A 13,773-nucleotide genomic window follows, 5' to 3' on the forward strand; every position below is an offset into this window, starting at 1 on the left:
AGAATATCACAGCTGTTAACAGAAAAAAAAAAAGCACAACCTAAAAGTTGTGAGTTATGTTTTATTTGGGCACCTTACTGAGGACTATAGCCTGGGAACAGCCTCTCAGATAGCTCTGAGGAACTATTTCAAAGAGGTAAGAGAGAAGCCAAGATATATAGGAGTTTTTGCTGAAAAAAAATGTAGTCAAACATCAAAACATTACTGCTAATCACAAAAAGCAGACATCTCAAGTTAATGATTTTAGTGCTTTTTCTATGTATGGGAAGATGCAAGGGTCTGAGCTCATTGAAATTATTCCTTAGATATGCATCTTAACTTTCTAGGGCCACTGTCCTGTTTTTCTCCATCCTGAATTCCCCTCAGGGCATACATTTGGGGGTAGCTGCAGTGGCTGATGGCTTGATGGCAGGCAACATTCATTGTCTATGGGAATGGAAGGCAACATTTGTTTTCATCCACACAGGCAATATATCTACAAAGGATAAATCTGATTTTCATGTTTTGCTTCTGTCTTAGTAAATGGCTCTGATATCCATCCATTTACTAAGGCTAGAAATGTAGAATACATCTTTGATTATTTCCTTTTACTTATCCTTCACTTCAAACCCTGTGGTTTCTAACTCCAAAATAGATCTTCAGTATATGTATTTGACTTTTAAAAAGTTTCTAGATATACAAAATTGTATTAATAAATATTTTGATTTATGACACACTAGAATCATTGGCCCATACATGGCATTTATTTATTAATTCATTCATTCTTTCAATCTTTAATTTAATACTTCTAACAGTTGTGAGCCCAGCACTAAATTTGAGAAAGTTAACAATAACCCGTGCAATGCATTCCTATCCTGTTTTCTTTCATCTCTCACTCTCTCATAGGTAACTGACATACTGAATGAATCATTTACCAATCTCTTGTCTTTTAAAAAATAGTTTTTGAAATCACATATTACACACATAGACACACACATAAACAATATATTGATCAGTTTAAATTGTTTTCTAACTTTATGAAAGTGTGTATGTGGGGGGGTGTGTATGTGGGGGGGTGTGTATGTGTATGTATTGCATGTAGCCTTCTGGAATTTTTTCGTCTATTAACATTTTATTACTAATACTTATTCACACAGTTGTGAGTAGTTGTAGCTCATTCATTTTCAATGTTCTACAATACTGCATTTTATGATTATTCACCAATTTATTTATTCATTGTCCTTTCAATTGATATTTTTTTCTTTTTTGCTTTTACAAATCGTGTTGTCAAAAATATTCTTGTATCTGTCTCCTTGCAGAATCTCTATGCTATTCTCCATTACTATTGCCATCATCTTAGTCCAAGCTACTATCATCTGTTTCCTGAACTGCCTTAAAATTTTCCATTTTCCTTTCCCCTTTCAATCTGTTATCCCCACAGAATCAAAAGCAATATTTTTAAAACACAAATTTTATTACTTTCCAAAATTCTTCTATTGGTTCTTTTTGAACTTTTAATAAATTCCAAAACACTTAACATGACTATAAGCTGTGACAAATATTGCTCATGTCTACCTTTGAAGCCTCGCATTTTTGGGCCATTCTCCCTCTTGATCACTGTGTTTTAAAAGCCTCTTTAACTGCTTCAAACTTGACAAACATTTTCTCAACTTGGGGTTTTCCAAAATGTCATTCCTTCTCTCTAAAACACTATCTCTTAAGTTCCTTGCATATCTGTCTTCCTTTTATCCTTTAATCCTCAGCTATATACAACCTCCTCAGAGAAGCCTTCCCAGACCTTCTATGTACGTGCGTTTGATTTTATTTCTGGGAGAGCCGAAACTGTAATTAAACTATGTCTTGTTTTGATGGTGTGGGGCTTAGTATAAGCATCTCCATTTTGGGCCTATTGTTTTGAACACTTTCATAGAATGTATCACTATATGTATGTATGTATGTATGTATCTATCTATCTATCTATCTATCTACCTATCTAACAATCTTTTAGTTATTTTCTTCTCCACTTGGGTGATGTCTGTCTCCTCTACTAGGCTGAGTTCCATGAATGCAGGAAACATATATGATTTATTCTCCACTATATACTCAGAGTCTACTAGTGTGAGCTCCAAAGAAATGTGCAATAAATATCTGTGAAATAAGGAAATAAATGAATAAATAGTAAATAAAAGTTAATTTGGAGTATGAATATAAATTATGAACATATATAGTAGAGCTTTGAACTTGAGACCATTTTTTTTAAAAAACATGATTTTTATTGATTTACTCAAGACTTCATTTAACCAGCTATGCTACAGAGATTCAAAATGTGGAATAAAATTTTGTCTCTCACCTATATTTTACATCTTCAAAAGACCAGAATATAATAGTACAAAATACATAAAATGGGTTATAGGAGGAGATGTCAGGGTCAGGTTGGTTTGACATCTTTATTTTAAAAGCATTAATTTTGATCTATCCATGGTAGACTGAATGGAATGAATTAAATTAAGTGAAGATGGAGAGTTGCATGGATGGGTTTAAAAATGCAAATATGGAGTCAGCCTTTCAAAATGCCAGGTCATTAGACAGACCTGCTCACACTGGGAAGCTTTTTGCCTGTGATAAACACTGTTAAAGGACGTAGTTCTATCCCATGAAAGCATTGTATGATGATTTTTCAAATGTCAGAATGAATATAGTGGATTCGCACAACTCAAATGTCATCTAAAAAGCGGGAATTACACAAAATTACTTATGAAAACCATGTGAATAGGACGATCCCCTGACTTTGGGCAATTCAGATGCGTTTGCAAAAAATTACAGCGTTCCAAATTGTAAAGGAAGCTTTTGGTGTGACATGCTCATTTGGTGTGTTAAAGAAACCAGGGCCAAAGTAAGGCATTTTTGTCATTTAACAGTGCTGAAGAGCTGATGAAGAGCTAGGACACCTTGAGTTTCTTTTAAGTTTCAACCTTAACATTAATGGGAATTATTACCTGCTTCTTTCCACATCTCTGAAATAAGGTGAAAATAGAAACCTTATGGGGATGCATTTTCAAAGTGTTTTGAAAATGACTAAGTAGTGTGGAAGTTCATTGAAAGCAATAGATTTTTTTGTTTATTTGCAGCCAGTTTTTTCCATATTCCACCTCATGTTTTATACTTCAGTTGATAGCTTTCTTTCTTAAAGTCCTTGTTCCCACATGTAAATGTTAGAGCAAATATCAACTTCTCTTACTTTTCATTCAACCATACTTTTGTTTAAAAAGACAAAACAAAACTAAGAAAAGAGAACTCTGCAAAGAGCAACTAAAGATGATACAAACAGATGGGGAGATATACCATGTTCTTGGATTGGAAGAATAAACATTGTGAAAATGACTCTGCTACCCAAAGCAATCTACAGATTCAATGCAATCCCTATCAAACTACCACTGGCATTTTTCACAGAACTAGAACAAAAAATTTCACAATTTGTATGGAAACACAAAAGACCCCGAATAGCCAAAGCAATCTTGAGAACGAAAAATGGAGCTGGAGGAATCAGGCTCCCTGACTTCAGACTATATTACAAAGCTACAGTAATCAAGACAGTTTGGTACTGGCACAAAAACAGAAATATAGATCAATGGAACAGGATAGAAAGCTCAGAGATAAGCCCACGCACATATGGTCACCTTATCTTTGATAAAGGAGGCAAGCATATACAGTGGAGAAAAGACAGCCTCTTCAATAAGTGGTGCTGGGAAAATTGGACAGGTACATGTAAAAGTATGAAATTAGAACACTCCCTAACACCATACACAAAAATAAACTCAAAATGGATTAAAGACCTAAGTGTAAGGCCAGACACTATCAAACTCTTAGAGGAAAACATAGGCAGAACACTGTATGACATAAGTCACAGCAAGATCCTTTTTGACCCAGGTCCTAGAGAAATGGAAATAAAAACACAAATAAACAAATGGGACCTAATGAAACTTAAAAGCTTTTGCACAGCAAAGGAAACCATAAACAAGACCAAAAGACAACCCTCAGAATGGGAGAAAATATTTGCAAATGAAGCAACGGACAAAGGATTAATCTCCAAGATTTACAAGCAGCTCATGCAGCTCAATAACAAAAAAACAAACAACCCAATCCAAAAATGGGCAGAAGACCTAAATAGACATTTCTCCAAAGAAGAGATACAGATTGCCAACAGACACATGAAAGAATGCTCAACATCATTAATCATTAGAGAAATGCAAATCAAAACTACAATGAGGTATCATCTCACACCAGTCAGAATGGCCATCATCAAAAAATCTACAAACAATAAATGCTGGAGAGGGTGTGGAGAAAAGGGAACACTCTTGCACTGTTGGTGGGAATGTAAATTGATACAGCCACTATGGAGAACAGTATGGAGGTTCCTTAAAAAACTAAAAATAGAACTACCATATGACCCAGCAATCCCACTACTGGGCATATACCCTGAGAAAACCATAATTCAGAAAGAGTCATGTACCAAAATATTCATTGCAGCTCTGTTTACAATAGCCAGGACATGGAAGCAACCTAGGTGTCCATCATCGGATGAATGGATAAAGAAGATGTGGCACATATATACAATGGAATATTACTCAGCCATAAAAAGAAATGAAATGGAGGTGTTTGTAATGAGGTGGATGGAGTTAGAGTCTGTCATACAGAGTGAAGTAAGTCAGAAAGAGAAAAACAAATACAGTATGCTAACACATATATATGGAATCTAAGGGAAAAAAAAAAAAAAAAAGAGGTCATGAAGAACCTAGTGGCAAGATGGGAATAAAGACACAGACCTACTAGAGAATGGACTTGAGGATATGGGGAGGGGGAGGGGTGAGATGTGACAGGGTGAGAGAGTGTCATGGACATATATACACTACCAAATGTAAAATAGATAACTAGTGGGAAGCAGCCGCATAGCACAGGGAGATCAGCTCGGTGCTTTGTGACCACCTAGAGGGGTGGGATAGGGAGGGTGGGAGGGAGGGAGATGCAAGAGGGAAGAGATATGGCAACATATGTATATGTGTAACTGATTCACTTTGTTGTAAAGCAGAAGCTAGCACACCATTGTAAAGCAATTATACTTCAATAAAGATGTTTAAAAAAAAAAAATAAAAAAATAAAAAGACAAAACAAAACTAAGAAAAGAGAACTCTGCAAAGAGCAACTTGTTTTATAGTAGTCATCCATGGAAGCTCCTTCAACTTCCCAACATAACTGCATCTGCTCCTAGCCTTTTCTTTCTTCTTATTACAGAGCCAGGGTCTCCTATCTCAAGCTATGCTCTGTAATCTATTCCTTTCCTGTCTTGCATTTTCAATCATTTATTTTGTCTCATGTATATTCACACTCTTCTTATCAACTAGATCCTTCCCATCAACTTTAAACAGGCTCAAGTCACTCCTATTTAAAACACAACACAACTACACTAAACTAAAGTAATTCTCTCTTTTGACCTCATAAATCTTTGTTGCTCCCATCTCTTTTATTAAGGTTACTAATGGCATTTGCAATCCTCATTTCACTTGAGCTTTCACAGGAATTCCACATGCGTCAAACTCCCACCTTCTTGAAATATTGTCTTTTTTGTGCTTTGTGACAACTCACTTTCTGATTTTCCTCTTACCTCTCTGGTTCCTCTTTCTCTGTCTCTTTTGCAAGCTTATTCTCATTGTTATATCACTAAATATCAGAGTTCCTCAAAGATTCCTGTAGAGCCTTTCCTCTTCTCACTCTTTACTCTTTCCCTAATGATTTCATCCATACCCACATAACGGCTTCATTTACTGACTGTATACATAAGACTTATGAATTTATATCTCCAGCCTAAATATCTGAGTTCTAGGACATACTGTTTTCTTGACACCCTCACTTGGCTATCTCACAGGGATCTTAAGTTTTGTATGTTTAAAATTGAACTTTTGATTTTCCCTGCCAATCTGGTTCCTACCTTTAGTCGTCCTAATTTAGATTAGTGTTACCATCCTCTACTCCTTTTGCTCAAGCATGGAATCTTAGTGTCATCCTTTCTGTCATACTGTCCTTTTTTATGTCTATTTGGTCACTAAGTCAGTTTCTTTGTATCCGCTCTGCCATCATCTTTGTCTAAGCTATCACCATCTCTAACATGGAATACAAAAAACGGTCTCCTAAACAGTCTCCTCATATCCATTATGGCTCATTTTCAACACTTTTTCCACACTGAAGCTAGTTATCTTTTTAAAGCACAAATCTGGTCAAGCCATTTCAATTTTCAATTAGTCTTAGAATTTTTAAAAAATGGTTAACACAGCCTGGAAAGCTTTGCATTGTCTAACCCCAACCTCTCTCTCTAGTCTTAATAATAATATGATCTCCCTTGTACTCTACAACCCAACTACACAAGGTTTTCATTTTCTCTAATATGCCATGCCAAGGGGCGTTATCAGTGCTATTATTCTCTCAGCCAGGAATGGTTCTTTCCCCTTCATATAGCTAAAGTCTGCTCATCCTTCAGGCTTTAGCTTAGGAAAAACTTATCCTTCAATTTAAACTGTGTTACTCTGTCATAAACCAGCTTCATTTCCTTCAGAACACTTATCTCAAGTTGTAGTTGTTCATTCATTAGTGCAATTACTAAACTAATGGCTCTCTCCCTGAGACATACTACACTGTAGCCTCCATAAGGCTGTGGGCCCTTTCGACTTTACTTTCCCACTGTAACTCCAGTGCCTAATATAGAATTTGGCAATAATACATGTTCAATAAATATTGTGGCACAACTCGATGAATAGTTATTAATATAGAGTGTTTGCTTCTTTTATTATCCCTCTTAAGAAAAATTTAAAGTAACATGTGGAGAGAATTGTAATCCCATATATAATGGATGATGAATAATAAAGACTAAATGATATACCTGAGGTATTTGGCAATAATTGAAATGAAAATCTCTTGCAGCACTTTGGCTCTGTGATTTGACTACTTCTTTCTGTTTTTGAAATATAGTGGTAGATTTTTTTTAGGATTTATTAAATGACCCACATATTTGTAAACAATACATATATATATTCCCCATTGATCTTTGTGAGAGAAAACCACAACACATCTCTCTGGTGTTAGACCAATGGTCCCTCTGAATTTTAAGAGAATATTCTAAATTCCTATCATGGCCAGATTAAGAGATATGTGCATATGCACCCACACATAGACACACAGACACGCAGACAGATAGACACACACAGACACACACACCAGGGAAATATTCAAGCACTAATTTCATATGAAAGAAATTCAGCTTTCTGTTTTTCATTTTGTAGGGGATGGCCATTCATCCTCTTGTTGACTTATTAGATGTGACTAGAAGAGAGACCTCTCCAACTGTGAGTGAACAAATTCTCATTCGGGTAAGATGTCTATACATCATGTAGGTCATTTTGTTGACTGGAACTAACCCTTGTATATTAGGTCCTTACATGTTAGGTCTTCTTATACTTGAATTTCTCTAATAAAAGGAGACGTGATTTTATGAATTCTAAACAGGTATTTGTTATATTGTGACAATCTTTAATTTGAAAATCAATAAGTCAGTTCTTCTGGTAAGAGGTAAGAACAATGGAAGTCTGAATTCTAGCATTTGCTCTGTTACTATCCAGCTTCCCTCATTATCTTAGAAAAGTCTTTTAACTTTTTTGTGACCTTGGTTTCCTAATCAGTAAATTTAAATGACTGTTTAAATGATCTCTGAAGTCCTATCCAGGTTGAATAATCTATGAATTATGAGTTATTTTACTCCAAATTATAACATTTTTTGGTTTGTTTAACATATTAATTCTTAATATTAGACTAAATTATCCAGTAACTTAGTTAATTCTCTATTTGATATCATAAAGCAATTGCTTATAAGTTGACCTGTGTAATCCTTATGTAGTTGGAAAATTTTTCTTGGGGTATTTTAGTCTTTGGTGGAGATTTTTTTTGTACCATCAAGGATTGCGAAAGTTAAAAATTTCCATATTCAAATTTCAAAATATACTCTTTGAAATAGGGTTTCAAAATTACACAGAGTTTAGAAGAAAATGACTCATTTCTACATTAGAAGTAAGGAGAAGTTCAGAGAAATTTAAAGATGTGAAATCTATATCACTTGGTTTTATCTTATAGAAATAGAATTTGAATTGTTGCTTATCCTAAGTGGGCTTTTATAAAATATAACAACGGTAGCATTGAAATATAGAGAATGTTAAGAATGATTTCAAGATACCCTTAGATTTATTAATGTGGAAAAAAACTCTGGGAATTTTAGTCAAAGAGAAGAGCTAGCTTGTCTACCTTGCTTCTAACTTCAATGTGGCACAGTTCATAATTTTCTGAGATACGTTTTCAGCACATGTAATGGCTTTCTACACATAAAACACTTAAGTTTTATTAATAACTATGTGCCTAAGAATGTGTACAGATAAGCATGACTAATTCAACTTTTTATGTTCTTTTCTTCAAATTTTAATACTTGATTGCCCATTTTGTAGAAAAAACATATGTTGGGATTTTTATTATAATGTAATTACATTTTTTAGGCTATTTTGGGGGGAAATCATATTTTTACTGTATTATTTCTACCATATGGATGACTTTTAATGACTGTATAATATATATTATATTGATAAGACATAATTTAATTTATTTAACCAATTTATAGGATGGAGTCAAACTTTATTTTCTTTTTTCCAACTTTTTATTTTAAAAATGTCAAGCATACAGATTTCAAAGATAGTTCAATGAATATGTATATACCCTCTACCTGGATTCAATGTAACCTTTGCCATCTTTGCTTTACCACTCTCTGTCTATATATGTATATATTATTATTGTCATTTGCTGAATCATTTGAGATTAAGTTGTAGACAGCTGACTATTCACTGCTAAATATTTCAGCATGTATTAATATTTCCTAAGTAAAAGGACATTCTAGTACATAATCACAATTTTTTATCAAATTCAGAAAGCTTAAAACTGAAACAATAGTGTAATCTAATATAACTCCATATTCAAAATTTTTCCAAGTGTCCCAATAATGTTTTTATAGCATTTTTCTCCTGATCTAGGATCATACATTGCATTTAGTTCTCATATCTTTTTAGTTACCTTTAATCTAAAACTATTTTTCAGCATTTTGTTGTTTTTTATGACACTGGCATTTTTGAAAAGTGCATGAAGTTACTTTGTAGAATATCACTCAAATTGGGTTTATTATTTCCTCATAAATATATTCAGGTTATTTTTTGTGATGTTATGTCAAATTAAACTTTTAATCTTAGTATTTAAAGTCCTTTGTTAACTATTTTCTCTTCCCCACCCTTGACCTACATCTATCCAACCTTCTTTTTCTCATAAATCCCTTATATAGTTCCTTGTTTTCTCCCATACATTTTACTCACAATGTTCCCATTACATAGAATGATTTATTTTTTCCATATGTAACCCCATTTCTTCAGGGCCAGCTCACAATGCACATTTTCATATAAGCCTTCTCTAACTCCATCTTTTTCTATTTCTTTCTTAAATTTTCCTTTTCTTGTTGCATTTATACATGTACACATGCCAAGTTTGAACTGTATTATCATGCACGTGCTTTGATCCCTGTCCACTTCTTTAAGTCTTGCCTCTTCAATTTGGTTCTACGTCCTTCAAGGGCAAGGGCCATGCCTTTTACTACTTTTATTTCCTTCATTTTTACCACGCCCAGATTTTTAATAGATGAATGAATCTATCATATGATACTGATTGATATGTGCATTTTCAGTTTTAAATGGAGTGTCTCCAATGCTTATACTAGAATTACTGCAAATATTCTTACATATAAATATAGATGCTCCTTTTTAGCTTACCCTGAAAAGAGCTTAAGATTAAAAAAATAAGCAAGTGGGATGAAATCAACAATTTTGAAGACACTTTTGAGGGATTCTTTTATTTGGTAGTAATTGACCAAGTTCCTCATGCATACTGTATATTTAGACATATGTTTTGTTCTATTTCAGTTATTTGATCATTTGCTGGCTGGCATAGAAGACATATCGGGACACTGGGGACAATATTAATGGAAAGATAAGTGAGAATTTGCCAAAAGTATGCTTGTGTACATGTATAGAAAAGTGGAAGTGAGCCTATATCTCTTTCTGTATGTTTCTCTTGGGTATAGTTGAGATTTATTCATCCACATATTATAAAAAGGATGACAGCTAAAAAACAAAGATCTTTCTTTTTCTTTTTATCATGAAGGACATGACTGATGCCAAGTCCAGACCCCAAAACTAAATTGTGTGCCATAAAATTCTCAGGACCTCCTTTATTGGGGGGTAGGGGATATTATGCCCAGTTCCAGAGAAAGGGATTTTACATCAGATCATGTTACTATCCTAATTAAAGTTTCTATTATCTTGTCACTTAAAAAATATCCAAACTTTTTACCTCAGTTTACAAATCTGGCTACTGTTAGCTTTCTTCCACATCTCATTCTATTCTCTCTGCCACATACTACACTGTAGCCATGTTGTCCTTCCTAACACATTAAGTTCAGCACATTTCTAACTTAAAGCCTTTATGTAATGTTCCATCTGTCTGGAATGCTCTTCTACCTGATCTTTGCATGCCTAGTACCTTCATGTCATTTAAGCCTTGGCTAAAATTTCATTTCCTCAAAGAGTTCTTCCCTTACTACTCAATCATTCTCTATTATATCAATGTACCGTAATTATCTGAATAACATATAACTCTCTAATATTTTAATGTCTTATCTTGTTTATTAAATAAAATTTTATTTTAATTTGAAAAAATATAATTCATATAAATATATCATTATTCTTATTGTATGTTTCTCTCCAACTAAAATGTAAGTGGCATAAGGGCAGAGACCTCGTCTGCACTAAGTTCTGTAACTGCAGCACTTAGAAAAGTTCCTTCCACATAGTAAGTACCCAATAAATATTTTTGAATGAATGACTAAATGAATTATAAAAGGGATATTTTTAATGTTGATATTAAATCTAGTCCTAGATTTTAAATCCAAATGTTTAAACTATTCTAAATTATGATCTATTTCTAAGTGCCCTGGTAGCAACCCTTATTAAATCTGCTGCTTCAGCCTAGATTCCTTGAAGGAGCTGTGTAAAACAACAGATATGGTTTTAGCAGCAAACCCTTGGCACAAGCGGTAGGGTTGATATTTTGTCAACATCCTTTTAGGCCACCATCCAGGAAAGATGTTTTCTAAGGTGAAGTTAATGTCAGAGAACCAAGAGAAATTATAATAGTGGTCACCCCCAAAGCAAGTTTATTTTAAACTCTGATAAAGAATAAATTAATTTACCCTTCTTATAAATGCAAAAGAGCTAACAAAAATCAGTCTTTTCCACATGTTTGATTTGGATGTTTGCTTTTGATCACAGAGAAGGGATGTAAACCATGAATGGGACTATTTACACTTATTGTCTTGTCCTTCCTGATAATTCAAACTGCCAAACAATTAAATATTTTTTACAATAAACAGTTTGAGCTAATTACTTGGCTTTCTGTTTATGTTCCATGTGGTTTTATGCAGTGACTTTTGTCTGTGGAAGAGCTACACACACAGACTTTGAAAACTTCATGAAGAACCTAGGGGCAAGACAGGAATAAAGACGCAGACCTACTAGAGAATGGACTTGAGGATATGGGGAGGGGGAAGGGTAAGATGGGACAAAGTGAGAGAGTGGCATGGACATATATACACTACCAAATGTAAAATAGATAGCTAGTGGGAAGCAGCCGCATAGCACAGGGAGATCACCTCGGTGCTTTGTGACCACCTAGAGGGGTGGGATAGGGAGGGCGGGAGGGAGGGAGACGAAAGAGGGAAGAGATATGGGGATATATGTATATGTATAACTGATTCACTTTGTTATAAAGCAGAAACTAACACACCATTGTAAAACAATTATACTCCAATACAGATGTAAAAAAAAAAAAAACTTCATGGTTACATAGATTTGGGTCATCTCCTTTCCTTCTTCTTCCTTTTGCTCTCACCTATTCTCACAAATATCCTCTTCCTCTAAAATAGTATCTCTACTGAGCTCCATACATTTCTGGGTCCGATTTTTTTCATTGATAAAAATTGCTATTTAACATTCTACAGTTTTTTTGTTTTGTTTTTCTGATACTGCCACCTATTGTTTTCCTGAGCCAATTTCAGGTTGACAACTTGAGCATAGAGTCAAGGTGGCCTTGGACTCCTGGAACATCAGAAAGTGCTTTTTTTTAAAAATGTAATACAGTTTATTTTTCCCTTTATAGAAGTAAAATATGATTTGTTGTTTTAAATGTTAAAAATGCAGAAAAGTAGAAAATATCGTCTTATTCTTAAGTAACAATCACTTGGTTTACTTCCCAGTCTTTTTTCCTATGCTTAATTTTTTATTATTATGCTCATACCATATATATATAATTTTGCTTTTCTTTTTCACTTAGAATAGTTACACACATTTTGACAAATTGTTAAAACTCTTAATGAAAATCATTTTAAATGGTTTTAAAATATTCCCTGACATGAAGGAATTGTAGTGCACTTAATTAACCACTTTATATTGTTAGGCATTATGAGTGTTTCCAATTTTTCTGTTTTATAGAATAAGAATGCAGAGAAAGTGCCTTTTAATATGTAAACAATTGAAAAAGAAGTAGACCTCAGGAAAGTATTCAAGATTATGGTGCATGTTTTTTAAAATATGAACTTATTGACCATAAATTTATATTTAGCTGAACATTTTCACTCAGGTGTTGTGAAACTGTGGTTTAACATGATTTATTTTTCATTTTGTGAGTTTACTGTGTGAGTTTAAATTCAGATTCCCTAAGCAAACATTTAACACAGTTGTTCTATTCCTTTTCCCATTCATTGAAATAAACTATATAAGCCCTCTTCCTTCAATGGCCTTCTCTGAAATATAGACCCTACTTGGCCAATATTTCTGTCTTTGGTGCAAAGGTTTTATCTTCATAGTCTGTGTTTCCCTTGGCTTGGTTGACATTAATGGGATAAACCTAAAACTTCAGTTTCCTAATAAAGACGTATTTGAAATTAAGTAAAAATTTCTTATAAGTTATTTTCTTTTTACACCATAGATTATTTTTTCCATTTAAACAAAGCACATTTGGAATAGACAGTGGGTGAACCAGTTCTGAGACCTTCTAGCTAGAGTATAAAAGTACTGAAAAAAATGGCAGTAATTTTTTGGAATTTTTATTTTATATGCTTCTTGAACAGATTGGAGTATTTCAACAGCAAGTATCTGCAGAAGATTTTGCTCAGAGAATATGACCAGCCCAAATCAAGCATTGTGCTTCTTTATGAAAAGCTTGAAAGAAAATACGCCATTGAGCTAGCAGAAGCAGGCCAGTGAATATACACACCATCTAGTACATCTTTTCTGTAAGTGTGTGTGTGTGTATGTGTGCACACCCATGTGTTTGTGCATGTTTGTGTGTCTTCATTTGTTTAATGAGATATCACAAAAAAAATTACAGAATTATTTAAAGTTCCTTCCCTTTCAAGCACAGTTGTCTTTCTTTGCATAACCTCCTGGGAAAATATGAAGAAGAGCTTAGATAAAATGGAGAACATTTCTTTGAGTACCACAGGCTGCATTGTTTAGCATACAGTGGTGAACAAAGCTTAATGAAATAAACTCTGTCTATGATACTTAAATAAACTCTGTCTATGAAACTTTAGTTTCTAAAAGTTTAAAAAAT

At 33.8% G+C, this 13,773-nt stretch overlaps 1 pseudogene; it reads left to right on the forward strand.

Annotated features, from left to right (window-relative positions):
- The window catches only part of LOC133081820 (sodium/hydrogen exchanger 2-like), a 37,386-nt pseudogene extending 23,962 nt beyond the window's left edge, over positions 1-13,424 (forward strand).
- The last annotated feature ends 349 nt before the right edge of the window (positions 13,425-13,773 follow it).

The sequence above is a fragment of the Eubalaena glacialis genome, chromosome X (assembly GCF_028564815.1).
Source record: "Eubalaena glacialis isolate mEubGla1 chromosome X, mEubGla1.1.hap2.+ XY, whole genome shotgun sequence".
Lineage (NCBI taxonomy): Eukaryota > Metazoa > Chordata > Mammalia > Artiodactyla > Balaenidae > Eubalaena > Eubalaena glacialis.